This window comes from Tupaia chinensis, unplaced genomic scaffold (assembly GCF_000334495.1).
Source record: "Tupaia chinensis unplaced genomic scaffold, TupChi_1.0 Scaffold145280_1, whole genome shotgun sequence".
Classification (NCBI taxonomy): Eukaryota; Metazoa; Chordata; class Mammalia; order Scandentia; family Tupaiidae; genus Tupaia; species Tupaia belangeri.
Window position 1 is genome coordinate 32,519 of NW_006205141.1, and position 10,266 is coordinate 42,784.

The 10,266-nt window shown below is 39.1% G+C and overlaps 1 long non-coding RNA gene across 1 annotated transcript; it reads right to left on the bottom strand.

The window, feature by feature from the left end:
- Window positions 1-3,008: 3,008 nt before the first annotated feature.
- Window positions 3,009-10,003, bottom strand: LOC102482677 (uncharacterized). Its single transcript, XR_001369698.1, has 3 exons — window positions 9,905-10,003; window positions 3,244-3,380; window positions 3,009-3,023 (listed from the first exon to the last, which is right to left on the bottom strand). It is a non-coding gene; the product is annotated as an uncharacterized LOC102482677 (long non-coding RNA).
- Window positions 10,004-10,266: the final 263 nt, after the last annotated feature.

The window sequence follows — 10,266 nt, forward strand, 5'->3', positions numbered from 1 at the left end:
CAATACAGTAAAATCCATACTTGAAAAATATATAGTTAACATTATACTAAATGGGGAAAAGCTAAAATCTTTTCAACTGAAAACAGGTACTAGACAAGGCTGACTCCTTTCTCAACTGCTTTTTAATATAGTGCTAGAAGTATCAGTTAATGTAATCAGAAAAGAGATCACTATCTAAATTTGCAGATGACATGATGGTATATTTAGAAGACCCAAAGATTTCTATTAAAAAAGCTTCTCTAAGTAATAAATGAATACAGTATAATGGTAGGATACAAAATCAACATTAAATTCTATAGCATTTCTATATATGAACAAGTTGAATGAAGTAGAGCTGAAGAGAGTAATCCCTTTAACTATAGCCACAAAGTGTTTAAGATACCTAGGGATAAACCTAACTAAAGAAGTAAAAGACCTCTACAAAGAAAACTATCAAAATCTTTAAAAATATATTGAAAAGGACATACAAAAGTGGAAGGACACCCCGTGTTCCTGAATTGGAAGAATTAACATAATCAAAATGGAAATTCTACCCAAATTACTCTACATATTTAATGCAATTTCAATCAAAATACCAGCAATATTCTTCACAGATTTAGAAAGGACAATTATAGAATTTGTCTGGAATCATAAAAGATCTCATATTGCCAAAGCAATCCTGTGCAAGAAGAGTGGAATGGGTGGCATATCAGTCCCTGACCCCAAGATACACTAAAAGCTGTGATAATCAAAACAGCATGGTATTGGCACAAAAATAGATAGGTGGACCAATGGAATAGAATAGAGACCCTAGAAATAAACCCCAAAATGTACAGTCAACTCATTTTTGACAAAGTATTGTAAGGGTCCAGAGATCGGTCTAACTGATGGAGACACAGAAAAGACAACGACAATGTAACTGCAAAAGAGGCTTTTATTTTTCCAGCTAGCTGGGGTCCAAGTTTCAGCCCATCGCAGCAGGCCTTCACAAGGACCCCGAGCCTAAGATAAAGGGATCTTTTATAGCTCCGAATCGCAATGCAGGAAGTACAGTCAGTAATTTTCCACTTGAGGGAGGGGTGTGTGAAAGCTAGTTGTCATTATGTTTAGGTTTAGATTAGGACTTTCAGTTGAGGTCAGATTGACCTGGCTCTGGCATCGTCAGGGCCCATCTTACTTTGTTTACTTATGTGGTCTCAGACTCCCTGGGTTCTGTCCTTGAGGGTCTAACATGGCGGTGGTTGTGTCAATTCGGCCTAACAGTATATCAGTCAATCCACTGGACAAAGTAAAATCTCGTTAGTAAACGGGGCTGGAAAAACTGAATATCCACCTGCAGAAAGGTGAAACTGAACCTAATCTTTCACCATTAACAAAAATCAACTCAAAATGGATCAAAGATCTGAACCTAAAACTTCCAACTAATTATGGAAAATACTGGGAAAACTCTGGCAGACATTAAGGTAAACAAAGACTTCTTAAATAATACTCCCAAAACCACAGGTTATAATCCCTAAAATAGACAAGTGGGGCTATATCAGAATAAGAAGTTTCTACACAGCAAAAAACAGTGACAAGTGTGAATCTACAACCCTCAGAATGGAAAAATATTTTTATAAAATATGCCTCAGACAAGGGATTGACAACCAGAATATGCAAGAAACTCAAGTGACTTACTAAAAAAAAAATTAACCCAATTAAAAGATGGGAACATGAGCTAACAAAAATAGGTCTAAGGAAGACATAAAAACATACAAATAGTCAAAAAGCATATAAGGAAATGTTCAACATCCATCATCATAAGGGAGATGCAGATTAAAACCACAATGAGATACCACCTAACCCCAGTCTGAATGACAAAGATTAAAAATATAAAGAGTGGTAAGTGTTGGGAACAGCAGTTAGTGTAATGGCTATGTCGCTGGACTCCCATGTAGTCAACTGCGGTACAAGTCCTGGATCTGGTGGCTTAAACTCACACTGGGCACATGTGCATGTGTGCCCAAGATCCCAAGAGGAAAATGGAGGAGAAGGGATTGCAGCATGGCCATCCCCCTTGGGGGGTGATTTCTCGCTTTCTGTCTCTCTGTCTCTCTCTGTCTTTCTGGCGAGTGCACATGCCCTAGAGCAAAAACCTCTCAAAAAAAAAAAAAGTGGTAAGTGTTGGCAGGGATGTGATGAAAGAAGAACTCTCCTACACTGCTCGTGGGAAGATAATCTGGATCAGGTTCCTCGAAGATCTACAAATAGAACTGCCATTTGATCCAGCAATCCCACTTCTGGGTATCTACCCATAGGACAGGAGAATGCTCAGTCAGAAAGCCCGTGCACATCAAAGTTTATTGCAGCATTATTCACGATAGCTAAGGCATGGAACCAAACAAAATGTCCACAAACAGATGAATGCATGGAAAAGGTGTGACAGATATACTCTACAGAATACTCCTCAGCTATAAAAAAAAATTAATTAATTAAAAAAAAAAACACGACCCTGGAATTTGACAGAAAGTGGTCAGATATGGAAGATCTATTGCTGAGTGAAGCAAACCAGGATATGAAAGAAAGATATTTTATGTATCCACTTATTATACACTGAATATCTGCACTTTATGGTTAAGATCGAAATATTGTAGGGCATAAAAGCAGTGAAAATAGTTAGCAAGGCTGAAGATAGTGTGGAACGGGGCAGGAGAAGGGACAAGTATAGCAAAGGATAGCAAGAGAACAAATAGAGAGACATGACATTAGTAGGGCACAGAAATGATTTATCACCTGTTGATGATATTATGTATAGTATTCTCAACTGAACTGGTCTGAATATTTTATGTTGAGTGAATCTTTTTTACAAGTAAAATAAGAAATAGTGATTGAATGCTTAAAAAGTTATGAGAATAATAATAATAATAACCTGGAAAAATTGTAAAAAGGTAGTTGATGAAGATGATGAGGATAGTAATGTCTTTGTCTTGACTGATATGCATAGTATTCTTTCTGGAAAAAGAAATGATCCCTTTGATCCAGCAATCCCACATCTGGGTATCTACCTAAAGGACAGGAGAATGCTCAGTCAGAAAAGCATTTGCACATCAATGTTTACTGCCACATTATTCACAATCGCTAAGACATGGAAACAACCCAAACATCCATAAACAGATGAAGGGATTAAAAAAGTGTAGCATACATACACCCACAAATACCTGGCATTTTTTTTTAATCCTTCTTTTACTTCTATTGTTCTTTATTTTACAACATAGCAGATTTTACCTGACTTTAGACCTCATATTTCTCGAACTAAACGTGTCCTTATAGGTTAGCTTTGGAAAGTGTTCTGACTTGCTGTATCCACCTACTAAAATCTTCAGTAAATGTTTATATCTATTACATTTTCTTCTCCAATTTTTCTTGGGAGGTGATGAACACATGCAAAAAAATAATGAAAGTGAGTAAGTACATTTAGAATTTTTCCTTTTCCTCTAGTTTGCTAAATTTTAACCCAAGAACTGAAAAAGATAAATTTTGTAATGAACAAGAAATACAAATAGCAACTAATGTATCTTCAGGGGATGGTAGAAGACAAAGGATTACAAAATTGTGATTGTGTCTGTCACCAGAATAGCATAAAAAGTGAAGCAATTTAGTGCAACCTATGGATTCAAACTTTATTTTCATTAAATTTACTAATTACATTTGTAATTTGGGAATTTTAAATATTAACGTTAATGTTTTAAAATATTTTCATTCAGTATAACTAAATTTGAATAAGATATACTTGAAATTATAGTAACACTCAGGCTTTTTTCATTTTTTAAATTAATTTTCTTTTGTACATTCAATCCCATTATTTAGCTTACAAAATGAATATTTCAACAGGTGAATATTTCTCCCTAGTTCAGTTGATAAAACTAAAATAACTTCAACAGATAACACCACATTTCTTTGTCCCATTAATGCTTTGCCTCCCTATTTTTCTCCTAAATGTACTTCCTCAGACCCTACTCTTTCACACACACTATATCTGGTATTTACATCCATATACTGTGTTACCATATCCTTTTGTCAATCAGCTTTAGTTACAGAGTGTGGACACTCAGTATATATTAAGTGGGACATACAATGTCTCTCCTTAATAGCCTGATTTGCTTCACTCAGCAGTAAATCTTCCATATTCGCCCGCTTTCTATCAAAAGCCAGGGTTTTGTTGTTTTTTATGACTGAATACTATTCCATAGAGTATATGTGCCACAGTTTTTCAATCCATTAATCTGTTCGTGAGCATTTGGGTTGGCTCCACGACTTAGCAATTATGAATAGTGCCACAATAAACATAGACGTGGAAGCACTTTTCAATTAAGTATTCTTCTCTCCTTTGGGTAGATACCAAGGAATGGAAATGCTGGAACATATGTTAGTTCTAAGAGTACATTTTTGAGGAATCTCCAAATTGTTCTCTACAGTGGCTGGACCATTTACATTCCCACCAGCAGTGTAAGAGAGATCCCCTTTAACCCCACTGCCACCAGTACTTACTTTATTTATTTTTTTTTTTTTGTTAATCTTAGTCATTCTGACTGGGGTTAGGTGGTATCTCATTGTTGTTCTGATCTGCATTTCCCTCACAATGAGGGATGTTGACCATTTTAAATATGCCTTTTAGCTATTCCTATGTCATCATTAGAGAGGGCTTTTTTTTTTTTTCAACTCATTCTCTCATCTTTTTATAGGACTGATCATCTTTTTTTCTGAACAGCTGCTTGAGTTCCTTCTGAATTCTGGTTATCAGTCCCTTATCTGATGCAGTTTACAACAATATTTTCCCATTCTGAGGGCTATTAATTCACACTAATTACTGTGTCTTTTGCCATGCAGAAACTTCTTAGTCTTATGTAATGCCACTTGTCTATTTTGGGGATTATTGACTGTGCTTTGGGGGTCTTATTTAAAAAGTCATTCCCTATTTCAATGTCTCCCAGAGTTTCCCCAGTGTTTTCCAGGAGCAGTTTTATAGTTCGAGGTCTTAGATTTAGATCTTTGATCCACCTTGACTTGATTTTTGTCAAAGGTGAAAGGTAGAGGTTTAGATTCATCTTTCTGCAAACAGAAATGCAGTTTTTCCAGCACTATTTGTTGAAAAGGTTTTCCTTTTCCCACTGGATTGATTAGTACCCCTTGTCAAAAATCAGCTGACTGTATGAGTGGGAGTTTATTTCTGGGGACTGTGTTCTGGTCCACATGTCTGTTTCTGTGCCAGTACCATGCTATTTTGATAACCACAGATTTGCAGAATATTTTTGGGTAAGGGAGTGATATGCCGTCCACTCCACTCTTCATGTGCAAAACTGCTTTAACAATATGGGGTCATTTACAACTCCAGACAAACTTATGATTGTCTTTCCTAGATTTGTGAAGAATGTGTCTAGTACTTTGATTGGCATCACATTAAATATGTAGATTAATTTGGGTAGAATTGCCATTTTGATTATATTAATTCTTCCAATTCAGGAACATGAGATGTCCTTACATTTTTTGTGTCATTTTCAATTTCTTTTTTTAGCTTCTCATAGTTTTCCTTGTGGAGGCTTTTAACTTCTTTGTTTATAGTTATTTCTAAGTATCTTATATTTTGGGGGCTATCGTAAATGAAATAACTTTTTACAGTTCTCTTTTGTTTTTTGGGGGGAGAGTTTTTGTTGTTGTTGTTTTGCTGTGGGGTGCATGCGCTCACCAGACAGATAGAAACATAAAGACAGAAAGCGAGAAATCACCCCCAAGAGGGGATTGTCACACTGTTAACCCTTCTCCATTCTCCTCTCGGGATTGTGGGCACACGTGCACACGTGCCCAGTGTGAGTTTTAAGCCACCGGGTCTGGGACACAAACCATGGTCAACTACATGGGAGTCCAGCAACATAGCCATTACACTAACTGCTGGTCCCTTACAGTTCTATCTCTGTCTGCCTGTTGTTTGTATAAATGCTATACATTTCTGTATATTCATTTTGTATCCTGCAACTTTACTGAATTCATGTTTACTTCCAGAAATTTTCTGGAAGTAACCATTGGGTTTCCATGTCATCTTCAAATAGAGTTTCACTTGTTATTTTCTTATTTGAATGCCTATTATTTTTTCCTCTTTTCTGATTGTGTTGGAAAGGACATCCAGTACTACACTGAAAAGGAGTGGAGAAAGTGAGCATTCCTTGTCTTGTACCATTTTTAGTGTTAAAGTTTACTTCCAGAAATTTTCTGGAAGTAACCATTGGGTTTCCATGTCATCTTCAAATAGAGTTTCACTTGTTATTTTCTTATTTGAATGCCTATTATTTTTTCCTCTTTTCTGATTGTGTTGGAAAGGACATCCAGTACTACACTGAAAAGGAGTGGAGAAAGTGAGCATTCCTTGTCTTGTACCATTTTTAGTGTTAAAGTTTTCAGCTTTTCTCCATTAAGAATGATGTTCTCTATGGGTTTTTCATAGATAGCTTTTATCGTGTTGAGAAATTATCCTTCTATGCCAATTTTGCTGACAGTCTTGATCATGAAGGGATGTTGTATCTTATCAAATGCTTTTACTGTATAAATAGATATGACCATATGGTTTATATCTTTCTTTCTGTTAATATGGTGTATTTCATGTATGGTTTTGCCTATGTTGAGCCCACCTTGCATTCCTGGAATAAAGCCTACCTGATCATGATACATAATCTTTTTTATAAGTCATTGGATACAATTTGCTAGTATCTTGTTGAGAATCTTTGCATTAGGGACACTGGTCTCTTGTTTTACTTCCTTATCCTGTCCTTATCTGTTTAAGGATAAGGGTAATAAAGGCTTCATAGAATGAATTAGGGAGAGATTCACACTTTTGGATCTTTAGAAATATCTTGAGCAGAATGGGGGTTAATTCTTCTTTGAAAGTTTTGTAGAATTCAGAGGTGAATCCATCAGGGCCAGGACTTCTGTTGGGAGGTTATTTATTACTGATTCAGTCTCCCGGCATGTTATGGGCCTATTCATACTTTCTATATCCTCCTGGCTCAATCTTATAAATGAAAGAGGAAAAGGAAAAAAATCCCTACCTGGCTGCCAGAGATAGGAGTCTCTGAGCTTGAGGGTGCCAGGGCTGGAACTGGGGTGGGGGCTCTGCCTAAGTGTCCCTTAGGCTAGGGGTCTGAAGATGGAAGTGAGGTTGCTGTCGAGCTGAGGGTGGTCCTGGTGACAAAGATAGGGGTCTCTGGGCTTGGTGGTGCCAGGGCTAGAGCTAGGTCAGAGGCCCTGCCTCAGTGTCCCTTAGGCCAGGGGTCTGAAAATGGAAGTCCCTGGCATGTTTTTCAAGCTGCAAGAGTTGGGGCCAGAACTGCAGTCAGCAAAGTCCGATCTGATATTCAGTGCACAGTGCTTAAAAACTGTGCTGCAGGACTGGTCCTCTCCCTGCTCTTACTATCTGAATTCAACCAGGTTTTCTTTTTTTCAACTCTGTTTTTTATCTTGTTCCCCCCCCCCCAAGTGTCTATTGGGCCTGTTTTTGAACAAAATTTTTTAGAGAATTCATATATGACAAAAGTATTCATTTAAATAGTACTCAATATAGTATTCTATAATCACTGATCTCTAAAACCATCACCACAGTTTTAAAACATTTTCATTAATCTAAAAGAAATCCCACAAAAGTAAGCCTTCAATTTTTAAATCCCCCCACTTTTAACCGTGTGGAAAGACAAAATGACTGAGTTGTGGCTGTAGTGTTAACTGATCCATTATCTCTTGAAATTATACACCACTGGTGTTGAAGATTATCTCCCTTTCCTGCTTTTATAAAATGTGGAGACTCATCACATAGCCTCAATATAAACTTGGTATATTTCTAGAGCTTAAAAAACTTCCAGTTCTTGTTGCTGTTGTTTTGTTTTATAATATAAAGACAGTTTTCTACTTACAATTGTTTGGCTTATAATTTTTTTGACTTTGCAATGATGTAAGAATAATACATATTCAATTGAAATTTTACTTTGAGTACCTATACAACCATTCTAATCATTTTTAGTATAGTATTCAATAAATTACATGAAATATCCACTTAATTGTAAAATAAATTTTGTGTTAGATGATTTTGCCCACCCATAGGCTAATGTAAGCATTCTGAACGCATTTCAGGTAAACTAGGGTAAGCTATGATATTTAGTAAATTAGGTGTATTAAATGTATTTTTGACTTAAAATATTTTCAACTCATAATAAGTTTATCAGGAAGTAATCTCATCCTAAGTTGAGGAACATCTGTACACTTTTCCTCCCGCTGTTCTAGTCTGTCTCTCTCTGGTGAGTGCACATACCCTATGGCAAACATCTTCTTAAAAACTACAGTTCTAGGAGGGACCAGCAGTTAGTGTAATGGCTATGTCACTGGACTCCCATAGTCGACCACGGTTCGAGTGCCGGACCCGGTGGCTTAAACTCACGCCGGGCGCATGTGCATGCATGCCCAAGATCCCAGGAGGAGAATGGAGAAGGGATTGCGGCATGGCCATCCCCCCTGGGGGGTGATTTCTCACTTTCTATGTCTCTGTCTCTGTCTGTCTATCTGGCGAGCACACGTGCCCTATAGCAAAAGCCTCTCAAAAAAAAAAAAAAAAAAACCCTACAGTTCTATTAGTGACCATGAGTAACTAATATCTTGTAGTTATTTTGATTCTTATCTTACTCAGAAATGAATATATTGGACAGCCTTAAGAAAAATGTATTGAATTCAACCCCCAGTTTTCTAGACCATGATAAAGATGGTGGAGTTATCTTGAGGATAAGTAAAGAAATCGTGAAAGGTTTCAGTTTGGGGAAAAGATGAATGTGGTGTGAAGAAAACTGGAGGACTTAAGCGGTCAAGACTAGAGAGACACGTTAGGGGGACTAATCTACAGGGGCAGGCTCTCCATGGGAAGAAACAGACTCAGAAGACCTGTACTTCATCAGAACAGTTACAGCTCTTGGTTCTGGTGAGTAAAGCACATGTTCAGATGGGCTGACTTAATTTGGATTGGTCCCCACTCCTTCCTAACTGCAGTAGCTCTTGAGGCTTCTGAACCACTACCCACCTCAGTAGTACTCTCCTGAGAGTTAAATAAGCCTACTTCAACAGATGGGGCTTGACATACTGCCTGAGAACCACTGGCACAGGACTTGTTAAAGAAGAGCCCTAGCTGTCAGAATAGCTACCAAGGGTAAACAGTCTTTTTTTATGATTTTCCAATAAAAGCAGGACTTTGCAGAAAATGAAATTACCAATTAGATCTTTTTTTCTTTCAAGGAAAAGCCTCCAGATTTTTCTACCTAAAACTTTAATAAAACTCAATGACTTGTACTTGATTTTTTAGACTTGATAGAATGTACAGTCACCATATTTCTGGCAGTCTCTTAGGCACAGCTAGGGAGGATTAAAGGCAAAGTGGGCAGTGGGGGGCACACCTCAACTTCAGGACCTGGAAACATGGACCTGGCCTCTGTAGCCCTTGCCTTGACAAGGTTAATGAGATCTCCTAAGAATTACCCAATCTGAGGATGGCGCCCTTATAAAACAGCCCTGCAGTCTAGTGGCAGGAACAGCAGGGAGTGGGGCCCGCAGGACTGGCAGGGTGGTCGTGGTAGACCCCAGCTCCCCCTCGGACTGCTCCCAGCCCCACTTCTCGCATACCGGCTTGCTCCCTCAGGAGGCGCTGCAGGCCCCACGGGTGCCCTTCCCGGATGCACAGTCTGATCGCGGTCCCTTCAAGTCCTGAAGGCCGCCACTGCCCGGACTCCATCCTGAGCCAGTGACCATCCTCCCACCCGCCGGTTCTGTCGCTGGACTGCTCAGGAATCCCGCAGCCGAAAACTTCCACCGCCCTGAGTCTACCGGGCACTGAGAGAGGCGCTGCCGCCCATGCCCACAGACTCACCTTCACGCTGACCACGCCCCGCGCTCGCTGATTGGCCGGCACAACGCACTACAGCAGGCGCAAGGGGATCTGGGAGCAAGCGGGGCGGGGCTGGGCACGGAGATACCAAGGAAATCTAACTGAAGGACACGCCCCTCGTTGCCAACCAATCATGGAGCACGAATCAAGGCCAGCACCATGGCAACGCTTTGTTGACGATGCCTTTTTTCACGCTGACGCTGCACTTGCTCCGTTAGGGCGGCAGAAAGGAAAGGTGGCGGATCCATAACTATGACGACAGCAGCGGTGGCAGTTGACCTAGGCGGCTCTCACGCGCAGGTCAGCTCCTCACCAGGCAAATGTATAGGATCGCGATGTCTCCG